Here is a 14,795-nt window from a genome sequence, read left to right as displayed (position 1 = left end):
CACCCTGGCTCATATGTAGCAAATGTTGTGCAGCTTGACTTTCATGTGGGTCCTGAACTTCTGAAATGGGAGCAAAAGCTTTTGCCTCTACGTGGGACATGTTTTACTAGCTGGGCTGCCTTGTCTGGCTTCAGTGGAAGAGAAAGCACCTAGCTTTGCAGAGTCTTAAAGTGTCAGGATTGGGGGAGGGGAAACCCACTCAGAAGAGAAGGGGAGGGGAGAAGGGAAGGATTCTGGGGTGACTGGGAGGAGGCAGTGAGAATAATAAGTAAAAAAATTCATAAAAATATCTTTCTGTTAAAAGAGTTGCCATGGAACTCACGCTGTAGACCAGGCTAGCCTTCTACTCCGGATCCGGAGCTCTAGGATTAAATGCCTTCGCCACCACTGTATGGTTGGGGTTCAGGTTTTTTAAATTGGATGTCATGGGACCTCTGCTCTTCCTGCCTCCTCCCATCCCAGTTCTACAATATCCAGAATGGGCCGCCATGAGGTGGCTAGTCCGTCTCCGAGGGACCTCACCTTCAGAGATAACAGCATTTGGGACCAGAAAGAACCTGCAGTCCGCGCTCGGTCTTTGCAGTTCGTGCCTTCCGTGGGGATACAGAGCAGTAAGACACTTAATAAAACTTGCTGTCTCAATGGAGGGACCTGCATCCTGGGATCCTTCTGTGCCTGTCCTCCTTCCTTCCATGGACGAAACTGTGAACACGATAAGCACAGAGAGCACTGTGGGTCCGTCCTCCATGGCACCTGGCTGCCCAGGAAGTGTTCCCTGTGCAGGTGCTGGTATGGCCAGCTCCACTGTTTGTCTCAGACCTTTCTGCCGGGCTGTGATGGTCATGTGATGGACCAGGACCTCAAAGCATCCAGGACTGCGAGGCAAACACCATCTGTACCAACCACTTTTATGCTAGCTGCCGTCTGCCTTTTTCTAGAAATGAAAGCATAGGTGACGTGTGAATTCCAGGCCAGTGTCATACGAAGGTGTCTTTCATCTTTGGTGCTCCTAGTGAATGCCTAATGTTGCCCCTCAACACACTAGCTAGGCCTTACCTCTGCACGCCCCCTTTATCCATGTGCTGCCTATAAAAGCCATGGTGTGTGTGTATGTGTGTGTGTGTGTGTGTGTGTATGTGTGTGTGTGTGTGTGTATGTGTGTGTGTGTGTGTGTGTGTGTGTGCGCGCGCGCGCGCGCTTGTGTGTGCGCGCCTGCCAGCCAAGTGCTGGGTTACATCCCTAGCCTGAAAACTACTCTAAAAATGTGCTGTCTGCCACATCCTGTGTTTCTGGATAAAAGTCACTCTCTGACTTTCCTTCCTAATACTTTTAAACAGTTCTGGAGATTTTTTTTTTTAAGATTTATTTATTTTATATATTTGAATACACTGTAGCTGTCTTCAGACACACCATAAGAGGGCATCAGATCCCATTACAGATGGTTGTGAGCCACCATGTGGTTGCTGGGATTTGAACTCAGGACCTCTGGGAGAGCAGTCAGTGCTCTTAACCTGAGCCATCTCTCCAGCCCCCTTTTTCTTATTTTTTTGAAACATGGTCTCACTTTGAATGTAGCTCAGGTTGGCCTTGAATTTGGGATCTTTCAGCTTCCTGAGTGGGGTAGGAGGATCTCAAGGCCAGCCTGGTCTACATAGTGAACCCCCGCCTGAAAAAGGAGAAAGCATCCTACAAGGGAGTTGTAGAATACCAAGGGTCTGCAGAGGGAGCAGCAGTTGGGAGGAAGCGACTAAGACTGGGGAAACAGTGGATTGATTGATTAATTGATTGATTGATTGATTGGCGGATTCTTCCATGGGTACCGAGAAGAGGATTTAAAAGCTAAGTCCTTCAGCCAAGCATGGTGGTGCACATTAATAAAGGCAGCACTCGGGAGACTGAGGCAGGAGGACTATTAAGAGGTCATGGCTAGCCTGAGCTATGTACTGAGCAAAGACTGGATGGCAAAATCCTCTCGCAGGAAATCCAATCAGCTAAGTCTCCTGCAAAACTAGGAAGGCTTTCTCCAAGCTGTACAATTGTATCAACTGTTATGGAGGAAGGAAAATGTTATTGTAGTAGTGGTAAGCCAGATTATAAAAGCACATACTGTCAAGTCGGTTTTTGTATTGTTCATGAATGTCTCTGTTGATCAAAAAAAAAAAAAAAAAAAAAAGAGTTGCCATAAGAAACTAAGGAGGCCAAGTCCTTCAGAGATGCTTTAAGCCCAATCTAGGATACATAGGCTTCTGCTTTCCCCTCTGTGCCTTAAGAAGAGTCTCTAAGGTCTCCCTAAGGAATGTAAAAGGATCTTGGAACTTTCTCACCTTAAAAAGGGCTAGGTGCTAGGTGAATAGCTGAGTTGTTTATTAGAGTCTAGGGAGAGAGACCCTTTGTATTAAACTCTTGTGTGTAACAGTCTGACCTTTGCTCAGAAACAAAAGACAGGATGAAATCTCAGTTTTGTCAACATGTTTTCTCAGACTGCTAGTACTGCACGAGCTCTTGTATAAAAAAAAAAAAAAAAAAAAAAAAAAAAAAAAAAAAAAAACAGTTCTTTAGCCAAAATTAAAAAAAAAAAAAAAAATGCAGGGGAAGGAATGCATTCTAAAGATGGCCCTCCATAAGCAGGAGACCAATGTCTGTGAATAACAGATCAAAATCACTTCTCAATTGCATATGATCTGAGCATCTATTGATTTATCTCCTCCAGATCCTCTAGACAACATAATAGAACCACCATTTATATCCCATTAACATTTATATTGTTGGACATTATAGTAATCTCGTGGTGGCACACAGGAGGATATAGGGCTTGTGTGCAAATACTGGGCTATTTTCTATGAGGCATTTGGGTATCTATATATTACATATCCACAGGGGATCCTGGAAGCATTCTTCTATAGATACCGAGGAAGAACTAGCTTAGCACACTAAGGGTACTGCATTTCCCTAAGTAGGAAACGAGCTGAACTTTGCTCAACACAGTATTGCACAAAATTATGTTACCAAGGAACAGTTTGTTCCTTGTCACACTCAGGACAATGGCTCTCAGACTATGTGTTCACGGGACACTTTCAAATTCTGGAATGAGTGTTGAGGTCTACTGTGGGTGAGCTCAACAGCACAGTCAGAACTGTGTGTTTACTCGGTGTCCTCCAGTCCTGATTGCAAGTTGACAAGATTTTGACTTTGCCCTCAGCCATACTTTCTTTTGATAAGTCCCCAAAGCCAAATTGCTGCTTATTCAAGAAAAAAAACTCTTCTCTGGAACATGTTGGCAGGACACAATGCACAGCTGCCAACGGATCGTGCTCTGTGTGACATCATACCTGCCACTCAGCGGTGTTCCCACAGCAGGCACAATGTAGTGCTATAGTGTGAAAGCCGAAACAGAGCTGCACTTTGCACACCTGGAGTACATTTGTCAGCGCATCTGGACCTGGACACGGGTTCCAAGTCGTTGTCTAGAAAGAGTGGCATTCACTCAAGGCTGTCTCAGACCTGTCACCTCCTTCTCTATAGACCAGGTTCAGAGGCAGAACAGAGCTGCTGAACTCTTGGAAAAATAACATAAATGCCACTCTCTTTTTAATTATTTAAATGACAACTTTCCTAGAAAGGACAAGGTGTTGGGAGGCCTGTCCCATTGATTTTTTTTAAGCCCCTTTATTGAGACATATACTAAAAGCACGGGTATAATGCATCAAACTGGTTGTACTGGCTGGTTTTGTGTCAACTTGACACAAGCTGGAGTTATCACAGAGAAAGGAGCTTCCCTTGAGGAAATGCCTCCATGAGATCCAGCTGTAAGATATTTTTTCAACTAGTGATCAAGGAGGGAGGGCCAGCCAATTATGGGTGGTGCCATCCCTGAACTGGTAGACCTGGGTTCTATAAGAAAGCAAGTTTAGCAAGCCATGGGAAGCAAGCCAGTAAGTGACATCCCTCCATGGCCTCTGCATCAGTTCCTGCTTCCTGGCCTGCTTGAGTTCCAGTCCTGACTTCCTTTGGTGAAGAACAGCGATATGGAAGTGTAAGCTGAAGAAACCCTTTCCTCCTCAACTTACTTCTTGGTCATGGTGTTTTGTGCAGGAATAGAAATCCTGACTAAAACAGGTGCTCTCTCATGGTCATTGTAGCACTATTTGAAATAGTGCCCACACCTGATGATTTTAATTATCTGTCTCTGTCTGTCTGTCTGTCTATCTGTCTGTCTACCTGTCTCTCTTCCACACACACCAGTCTTATTCAACCTTTTAAAAACAGACTTTTTTTTTTAACTCGAGCCACCATGGATGAACCTAGAGGGATCTATGATAGCGAAAGTGGAATATGCTACCAAAGGATGACAAATACTACATGATCCCACCAATTTGATGCACATAAAATAGTTAAGCACATAGATGCAAGAGAGGACAGTGGTAACCTTTCCTGCTCCTCAAGGGAGGCTCCTTTCTCTCTGATAACTCCAGCTTGTGTCAAGTTGACACAAAACCAGCCAGTACGGTACCGGTACCCATGTCTCCTTGAGATCTCAATTGTAATTCTTTTGGCAAGTGTGAAGGTTGGTTTTAACAGCAGCTTGCCACATTAGAATCTCCTGAGGAGGCAGCCTCACTTGAAGAATTGTCTTTAGTGCCTTCATTGATATGGAAGGGCACAGCCCAGTGTGTGCTTCATCTTTGGGTAGTAGCCCAGATGAAAAGGGCGTGGCAGAAAGAACACTCACCTTTTGTTTAGTTGGCCTTCTCTCTTGCCCTGAGTTTGTTTGCCTTGTTGCTGTGGCTGCTGATTCCTTTGCTGATATAAGAACCTCATTTCCAGGTTTCTATCACTGACTAGGACCAGAGGCTTTCCAGGAACCTCCCCAGTTTCCACCACCAGGTTGGAACTGCTGAGGCTTCAGCCTTGTGGACTGAGGAGCTCCCAGGTTCTCAGCTTCTCAGGTGTGACCCAACTGTGGTTACTGTCTGTTCTTAAAATAAACTGAATTAATAAACAATTCTCATTCTCTCTCTCTCCCTCTCTCCCTCTCTCCCTCTCTCTCTCTCTCTCTCTCTCTCTCTCTCTCTCTTCTCTTTCTCTCTCTCTCTCTCTCTCTCTCTCTCTCTCTCTCTTCTCTCTCTCTCTCTCTCTCTCTCTCTCTCTCTCTCTCTCTCTCTCACACACACACACACACACACACTCTTGAGTACCCTCAAGTTATTTTCTTCATACTGTCATCTCTATGGACTGAAGCAATCTACTCTGTCAACCGTTGCTCTTATACTTTGGGGTTTTTGTTGTTGTTGTTATTGCTGGAAGTTTCAGTCCTTATTAAACTCTGTTTGTTTTGGTTTTTAGGGATAGGATCTCACTTTACATGGAGCCCAGGCTGGCCTCAAACTTGTAGCTATCTTCCTACTTCAGCCCCCACCCCAAGTGCTAAGAATTACAGGCATAAACCTCCAGGGCTAAACTCACCATAATTTCAGTACAAGTTTCTTTAATGATCCATAATATTGAGCACATTCCATGTACCTGCTAACAACTGTATTTTTCCTTTGGCTTTAATTGGGTTATTTGGGATTCTGTTATTGAGCTGAAGGTACTTGTTGTATATTTAATATTAGCCCTTTGTCCAATATATGTTATATGATATATATATAGTATGTATATATATATATATGTTTTATATATTTTTAATGAGATGCTGTCTCAAATAATCCAAGATGAACTCCAACTATACTCCAGTGTGGGTATAATTGAACTCCTGGTCTTTCTGCTCCACCTTCGACATTTGAAGACTACAAAAGTACATCACCAAGCCCTTTCTTTCTGCAGGCTCTTTCTCACTTGGTGGCTGTTTAATTGGGTAGAACTGTTTGATGCAAATGGTTTTCTTAACTGGTTTTGTTCTGGTTGCCTGTGCTTTTGATTCTGTGTCTAATGATTTGTTGCCAAAGCTTTTGTTATTTAATATTATTCTTCAAGGGAAACAAGATAATTTAATCAATGTTTGACAAGGAAATTATGATGAATTGAGGTATATGAACAAGAGCAAAGATATCTGCATTCTCTTCCCAGCTCCCACTAGACGAGGCTCAGTGTTCTCAGTGTGTGGTGGTTTGTATATGCTCGGCCTAGGGGATGGCACTATTAGAAGGTATGGTTCTGTTAGAGTAGGTGTGGCCTTCTTGGAGTAGGTGTCTCCCTGTGAGTGTGGGCTTTATGACCTTCATCCTAGCTTCCTGGAAGTAAGTATTCTGGAAGCAGCCTTTATATGAAGATGTAAAACAATAAGCTCCTCCTGTACCATGCCTGCCTGGATGCTGCCATGCTTCTGCTTTGATGATAATGGATGAACCTCTAAACCTGTAAGCCAACCTCAACTAATGTTGTTCTTTATAAGACTTGCCTTGGTCATGGTGTCTGTCCAGTAGTAAAACCCTAACTAAGACAGTGCTAACCTCTAGAATCTTTCAAATGACAGTATTATTCCAATGCTAAACTACACAAGAAGTACTTCAAAATCAACACAGTAGAAACTAAATGAGAAAACTTCTGTGTGACAAACCTTTTCTTAGGAAGATACAATACACATGCTATTTATCCCAAATAAAGAACCCACAATTGACCAAAGTACGGATACCACCAAAGTCTGGTCTCAGTCTTTGTATTTTGGCTTGTCCGTGGATATTCTTTGCAAACATTTAGACACATCTCTGATCTGACTTGTCTGAGGGTGTCTGTCAGCTTCTTTATTGCCTATTCTGGGAAGAAGGGGCCTAGTGAATCTGGTCAGTTTCAAGGACTTCCTGAATTATTTTGAGTTGCTTGCCTCCCTGCTTAAATAGTTTCCTTGCAGGGTGGCAAGGGAACACAAGACAATTTTGTGAACTGTAAAACTCCCTGCTAAAGGGACCTTTGAGAAAGAAGGACCCATTGTAGACTAGCTCTGTCCCAGGACCCAGCTGCTTGGTGCTCTCTTTTCTGTTCCAGACTCCTAAGACCTGGCCCCTTTCCCATGACAGTTGTCAGAAACTGGAAAATGTATTCTAAACACTAAGGAATATACTGTCAGGCTTTTGTCCCAAATCAGGCCAAGTGGTTTTGAAAAGCATGTGCTCTAGACTCTGCTTTGTGTTTAACACCTGGCATCACAGAAATCTCAGCTGGAATACAGCATCCCTACATGTGGACCCTGAACCACTTTGGATAAATAAATCAGCATAAAGAGTCAGTGTCTGTATCAAATCTGTGCTTTTCAGCACGTTCTTTTCCACACAGTGGGAGCAACCTTACTGAAAAGGCAAACCAAATCTCATCGCTTCATCTGCTCATATTTGAAATTCTCTTACTTTGCACTTGGTCTGTAATTCAATCTAGTTTTTTCCACATACCTCCTCACATCTTACCTCCCCTGGGAATATTCCCCTTCCCTGGGATCCCCACTGCTCAGTACCTCAATCCCTTACTCCTGCCTGCCTGCCTCAGACTCTACCCAGAACCCTGCTTCCTGGACAAGCTCTTCCTCTTCTGAAAGTCTCCATCCAGAGCCTCCATTAGCCCCAAGTCATGGCATTCAGCCTTGGTTTAAGTCCCCAAATAACCCCCCTTTTTATACAATACAATGTTATTTATTTAAAGCCTGGGTTCTACAAAAGCAATAGCTGCATATGTATAGTTACCCAGGACCACAGTTAGCATCAAGAAATATCTGAGGGTTCTATAAGCAAATCTTTCCAGCCAGCCACTCTCCCGTTAGCTAATGCTTGGCATCAACTCTACAAACTATAAAATGAGGGAGCAGGGCTGGGTAACCTCCAATAACTCTCATGCTTCTAAAGTTCTAGGCTAACCTACTTAAGAACCCATACAATGTAACTTCTGCCTTCAGCAAAAATACTTTAAAAGCATTACCACTGCTAAGGAAGACCCTGGGAATATAACTGCCTCCCATGGTGTGGGCTGTGTTTACAAAACAAACCAAAGAAATCATCATAAATCATTCCAAGTGGAGCTGCCTGCGTTGAGACAACAAGACAAAAATACCTCTGGGCACAGCTCCTCTCGGCCCCCACCCAACTTAGGAGGAACAAGGCCAGCCAACCAGCACCGTGTAGCTAGAGTCTGACGCCAACATGTCCCAGCATTGCCGAGACCCTCAGTGCAGACTGATTTCTAGCCCTCAGGCTTTTAATTCCTCCTTGGACCTTCCTTCCTCTTTGCTGGTGTCTTGGAAAGAGGAAATGACCCACACAGACATAGAATAAGTCTCCAGTTGGCTGCTTCCTGAGATGCCCGTACGTACATCTCTGTTACTGCTTTCTTTGTTTTGATTTGTATTCTTCCCTCCCCACTATAGGAGTTGAGCATGTATTTCAAAGCTCTGGATAAAACACAGAAGGACATACTTCGAAACTTGAAGGGCCCTGCAGTTCCAAGAATTACTTCAGGTCGTTTCCAACTTGCTCACTGTCAAGCCCTTACTCCCTAAAGGTTTCGGATGGATGCCTTAAAGCTTCAGTATTCTTATTATGTTTATATTTATTTAGTTTCTATAGATAGTGGGGGGGTTTTTGGGGTTTTTTTTTTTTTTTTGGTTTTTTGTTTTTTTGTTTTTTTGTTTTTTTTTTTTTTTTTTTTTGTTTTTGTTTTTTTTGTTAACTTGACATAGTCCTGGACCAACTGAGAAGAAGGAAGTTCAACTGAGAAAATGCCTCCATTAGATTGGCCTGTAGGTTAGCTTGTGGGGCATTTTCTTGACTAAAGATTGTGGAAGGACCCAGATCATTATAGGCAATGCCACCTCCCCTGTGAAGTCAGTCCATGAGTATATAGAAAGCAAGCTGAGAATCTGCAGACAGCAAGCCAGCACTGTTCCCTCTGCATCAGTGCCTGATACCAGGTTTCTGCCTCGAATTTCTGGCCCGACAACCTTCACTGATAGACTGTGATTATACCACCCTTATCTGTATAGATAGCTTATAATTCACTGTATTAGTTTTTACTGTGATAAAATGTCTTGGCTAAGGCATTACAGAAGAAAGTGTTTTATTTGGGCTTATGGTTCCCAAAAGGTACGTGTCCATGATGGCAGAGCAGAAGGTGGCAGCTGGAGCTGCAAGCTGAGAGTGCACATCTTAAACTGCAAAACAGAGAGAATGACTCAGAAATGCTGTGAGTCTTAAACTCTCAAAGCCTGACTCCAGTAACGCAAGGCCATGCCTCCTAATCCTTTACATATAACACCAACAACTGGGGACTAAGGATTCAAACATAGGAGGCATTTTTCATTTAGACCGCCAAAGGCATTCAAAAACCTTGATGTTGCCACTGCCACTAATTCCCGTTGTGGTTTTATTCCAGGGATAGCACCCCCCACCCCCATTCTCTAGCCTTAGCCAATGCAATGAGTTTTTTTGTATATCCTCTACTATATGACCTTTACCTATAGTGATAAATATTAAACAGTGGTGAATGGTTCCAGGCACCATGCCACACTACCTGTCTGGCTCCAGCAGCAGCCGCCGTCTTGTGACTGTCTGCTGTGAATTCTGCTCACATTCCCAGCATCCCCCCTCCGTGGTTATTGTCACAATTCCCAGTAACCTAACAAAAATCAAAACTCTAGAAGCTTTTAATTTATCAATCAGATTTATATCAGTAAGTTCTCACTCCACAAAATGTCCACACAATAAACTCAAAGCCAATTGATATTGATATAAACTGCTCACCTAGATAAGACAAACCATCCTATGATAGTCCTTCCCTTATAACCTTTGGTTATTTAAAGCCACACAGGGGTGGTTCATCCTTCCCCCTCCTTCATCTTGGTTTCTTCTCCTCCCCCCTCCTATCTCTCTACTCAAAAACTCTGCCCCCACCTTTCTCTTTTACACTGCCCAATCACAGGCCCTGCCTTACCTTGCACCCGCCCTCACCTACATACAGATACCGATCCACATTTAACTGTCTTTCATGTTTCTCTTTCTTGAGCCACTCAAGACAAGTACTTTCAAATTTACCTTCAGTTTGCTTGTTTTACTCAGTATTAATTCAGAACATACCTCTGGGAACAAAAGTTCTATATAAAAAGAAAGCCTCTTGATTTTAAAGTATTTAGAAGTTCAAGACCTCTGGATAGGCAGGAGGCCAGGTGGAACAGAAAATAAATGCCTGGGCTATTTAAGAGGGAAATGTTTTTAGCCTTGGTTTGCTTCTTATATAAAGGCGACATTGCAGTGTTTAACATTTTCAAGATTTTGAGCAATTGTAGCCTTAGCATGAAATATATATATATATATATATATATATATATATATATATATATATATATATATATATATATATATATCAGTTTTAATTTGTAATCCCCAAAAGAAAGCAAACCAACAACTTGCTTCTACTGATGTTTGCAGCAGCCCAGCATATATAACATTGAATGAGTACTGATATCGATACCGAAATGCTAGAGCAGACTCTTGCCTGCTTCTCTTCCTCACCTTCAAGAGGTTTTCCCCTGCCCTCCATGGGGCAGCCTAGAAGCTCCCATCCACATGACTTTCTGTGTGCCAAATTCATCTGCAGAAGAGGATGATAAGGGGTAATAACTAGCCCTACCACATAGAGGAATTACAATCATTAACTGTTAGCATGGATAAATCCCTTGGCACCGCGCTTCGTACCTGCTGGACTTGCTATTATTGCTGGCAGCCCTTAGTGGTAAGGTACCTATCAGCAAGGATTATGATCACACAGAAGCACCATGGAATGCTCACATATGCAGACTGCGCATTACCTTTATCACCCATCCCTGCCAGGTGTGATATTTTCTCAACAGACGGGCAAATTATTTCTATTGGACGTGTATGCTTTCTCTTTGCCATCTTTCCCCCGGCAGGCTGACGTCTATCACTAGGAAGGTTAAGCTGTGCTGTTTTGGTGGGTACAAGATCTTCCCGGGACACCGGTGGTGGTGCTACACCAGGACTTACCGGAAGGTTTTCAAGTTTCTTAATGCCAAATGTGAGTCTGCATTCCTTTTCAAAAGGAATCCTCAGCAGATAAACTGGATTGTCCTCTACAGAACAAAACACAAGAAAGGACAGTTGGAAGAAATTCAAAAGAAAAGAACCTGCTGTGCAGTCAAATTCCAGCGAGCCTTCACTGGTCCATCTCTTGCTGATGTAATGGACAAGAGGAATCAGAAACCAGAAGTTAGAAAAGTTTAGTGAGATCAGGCTATCAGGGCTGCCAAGGAAGCAAAAACGGCTAAGCAGGCATCAAAGAAGACAGCAATGGCTGCTGCCAAGGCCCCCATAAAGGCAGAAGCTAAACAAAAGATGGTGAAGCTTGTGAAGGTCTCGGCTCCTCAAGTTGGTGGAAAATGCTAATTTGGTAGATCAGAGTTTAAAATAAAGATCTGTCTTTAACTCTAAAAAGAAAAAGGAAAAAGGAAGTATATGCTTTGTGAGAAGGCACCTCTGGTACTCCTTGAGTCTATTCAGACAGACTTTTCTGGCTTCTGTTCTCTATGGCTGAGAATACAAACAGATTCCGTCAACAAGGTCAGCCTGTCTGCCTTTTGATGCTGGTGACCATATGCATTTATTCTTCCAATCAGTATTTATTATGGGCCTACTGGGATTCAGACGACTTGCTAAGGACATAGTAACAATCAAGAAACACCAGGCTCAGCCCTGGGGAGCTTGTCCTCTAGGGGAGTATGGATGGAGTCCAGTAGAAAAGAAGGATCCGCAGGAGCTGGTGGTGGAAGATGGAATGGCAACCAAGGCACAGAAAGTCAGATACAATTTCTCCAGAGCTGGTTTTTAAAGGCCAGCAAGATTGTCACCCCATGGTGGGGATTAAAGGAATGATATGTACATAGGTATTTATCTAGGAGATTCCAAGGACATTTCTGTTTGCTTCTATTAACTTACTCCTGTGAGGACATACACTACTCTGTTGGGAACCAACGTTTTCTTAAATAAGCTCTTTTATAAACAATTGTTATAGGAACATTTGGCATAAGCACATGGCTTCTCCTCATGATTAATAGGCCAGAGTCTTGTTAAGCAGGACTTTTCATTCTGGGAAGTGAATTTGAGAGAAACAATAATATCATTTAGAAAACAACAGCCTTGACTTTCAGTCCTCAGGAAATACAAACAACTGAAGAAGTCCCAAGCCATACCCTTAGGTCCTTGCTGACTGAGCTCCTCTTTCTAAAGCACTTTCCTTCTTCCTGAAGCAGAGGCTCTGGGAGCCACTATAGGACAGAAACACAACGTGAAATGCGACCCTCAGACTTAACATGTACAGGAAGCACTTCTATTTATATTAATAACTTCCTCACTTTGTTTCTTTCTTTTCCTTGCCCCGAAGCAACTGACATAGGAGTTGTTGGATCATCTCCATGGTTCCTGTCTGTTTCGTTTGAAAGTGGAAAGACAAATAACAGTGGTGGCTTTACAATACTCTTGGGACCACAGTGTCACAATCTCTACAAAGTCCATTCAGACAAGCAGCCTTTCTGGACTGCCCTACAACTTCTAAGTGAGCCACTTATGACTTCTGCCTCCCTCCAGATGTCTTGCTCTACCCACAGACATGTAAGAGCTTGGAATGTATTCTGATAAAGTTCCCAGACATCACCCAACCCCACCCTTATTCCCACCCCCCCTTTCCAGTCCACCTATCCAAAGCAACAGTTTCTATCCCTTCTGTTTTCTCATATCTGAATCTACATGTTAACTATGTGACTTTAGGTTAGTTAAAATCTATATGCATTAGGAAATCCTGTAACTATAAAAAGACCGTGAGAGGGGTTGGGGAGATGGCTGAGTGGTTGAGAGCAGGTTGCTGCTCTCATAGAGAACCTGAGTTCAGTTCAGGCTCTGTGTCAGGTAGCTCATGAGTGACTGTAACTTTAGCTCTAAGCTATCCGCCAGCATCTTCTGGATTCCATGGTCACCTGCATTCACACAAGCACAAGCCCATACATAAAAATACATATATAATTTAAAATAAATGTTTTTAAAAGACCATAAAAATAAATGCCCTGTGGGAGATAGAATGACCCATGAGGATATTTTCAGTTTGAAAACTAAATTTAATATTGTATGTAATATTTCATTTTTAAAACTTCTGCATGATATGTAGTGATAAATGTTCAAAAATACTTTCTATTTTTACTATTGCCCTCATTTCATTTTCTTTTATTCCTCAGTCTTATCCTCTCTTCCTCTTTCCCTTCGTCTCTTTCTCTCTTCCTCATTCTCTCTCTCTTCTCATTCCTCCCCACTCCTTTACTCACCACATCTCCTTTGCCTCTCTCCCTGTCCTTTTGCAGACCTCCCTCCCTGCCCTCTCTGTGCTCCCTGAAGCTGCTCCTGCCTTGAGCCTGTGGGAGTCAGCTCCCACATTCAGTCACTGTTCCTACCAGAGCCAGTATCTGACAGGTGCTTGACTTTAGGGTACTTCTAGATCTTGAATTTACATTTGTCCATCCACCAGCCAACATTTTTAAAGACCGTAAGAGATCCAAAGTCCCTGAGGACTAGAAAAAGATAAATGTCCTACTGACTATCTTTGTTAAAAAGAGAGAAAGATTGACTGTAGACATGTTAAGCTGTTCTTTTAATATCTGGGCAACCCTCCACTGCATTCTCTAATGGTCTGCATGTACCAGGCCTCAGCACAGCCCAAGTTCCTCCTGTTCTTCTTCTACTCCTATTTCTATTTCCAAGTCTCAATTTGGTACCACACTCTTGACACTCACCGAGTTTCTCTCCCCTGTGCTGGGCTCTGAGCTCATACAGAATACAGACTGGATCACAATTCCATACCTCATAACAACTCCATGACATGGGGCCGAGAACAGAGGATTTGGATTCAGACAGGAGCAGGACTCACTTCTGTGCTGGTGGCTATTTTGCTTTTGTGATTTTATAGAGTTGATACTTTCCCCATATCCATTGAGCACTCACTATTTTCCAGGAGGAGTCTTAGATGGAGAAGTGAAACCTTTACCCACCAACAGCTTAGATTTTGAGTGATGACTAGCAACTAAAATCAATAGAAAACAAACGAAACCAGAGAGACGATGAGTCCTGTGAATATGACACTCAGGTGAGTGACAGTGAACTGAAGATGTCAGAACCACCACCATGTCTACACAGAGATGACTTCAACAGTATTTCTCACCCTCAGCACCACCACCATGTTAGGACCAGTATTACATGGTGTTGGAAAGGGCTGTTCTGCGCATCCCTGATCTCTATCCCCAAACATCCACAAATACCATTAGCATTCTCTGGAAGAGTAGGTAAGGGTACAGGATCACCCCAGACTTCACCTTGGAGTTGTCTACTAGGTAAAGAGGGAGATCATCAGCAGCAGCAGCATCCTATAGTGTTTTTACAAGGAATGGATAAGAAAATAACCAGACTATAGTAAGCTCTCCAGAATGCAACCATTGTCACCAATCTGTCTTGCCAAGCGGCTACTGGCCCACTGGTGACAGAAAAGACCCTGTCACATAGACACCTCCTGCTGCCCTCACAAAGACTCCTTCAAATTTGTTTATCCTCTAAAGTTAAAGAAAAGAAGAAAGAAAAAAAAAGTCTAAGAAATCTCTACCACATACTAACCAAATGAAACAAGCGTTGCTAAATGAATGGCTGTGACTCTGAATTGGCCCCAAAGAATTCTGGTCCAGTCAAAGTTACCATCTGATTTCAAGCTTTCAATGGAGAAGGAAGCAGCCTTTCACTGAAAGCTCAGAGAAGCGTAGGAAAACTCATCCC

General features: G+C 43.0%; 1 pseudogene across 1 annotated transcript; it reads left to right on the top strand.

Annotated features, from left to right (window-relative positions):
* Window positions 1–478: 478 nt before the first annotated feature.
* On the top strand, window positions 479–11,378 carry LOC308423406 (large ribosomal subunit protein eL24-like; annotated as a pseudogene). Its single transcript has 2 exons — window positions 479–789; window positions 10,886–11,378. The product of its transcript is annotated as a large ribosomal subunit protein eL24-like (transcript).
* Window positions 11,379–14,795: the final 3,417 nt, after the last annotated feature.

Source organism: Micromys minutus (genome assembly GCF_963924665.1).
Source record: "Micromys minutus genome assembly, chromosome: 8".
In the NCBI taxonomy this organism is placed as follows: domain Eukaryota; kingdom Metazoa; phylum Chordata; class Mammalia; order Rodentia; family Muridae; genus Micromys; species Micromys minutus.
The sequence above is the reverse complement of the archived record's forward strand: the minus strand, read 5'-3'. Positions and strand labels throughout refer to the sequence as shown.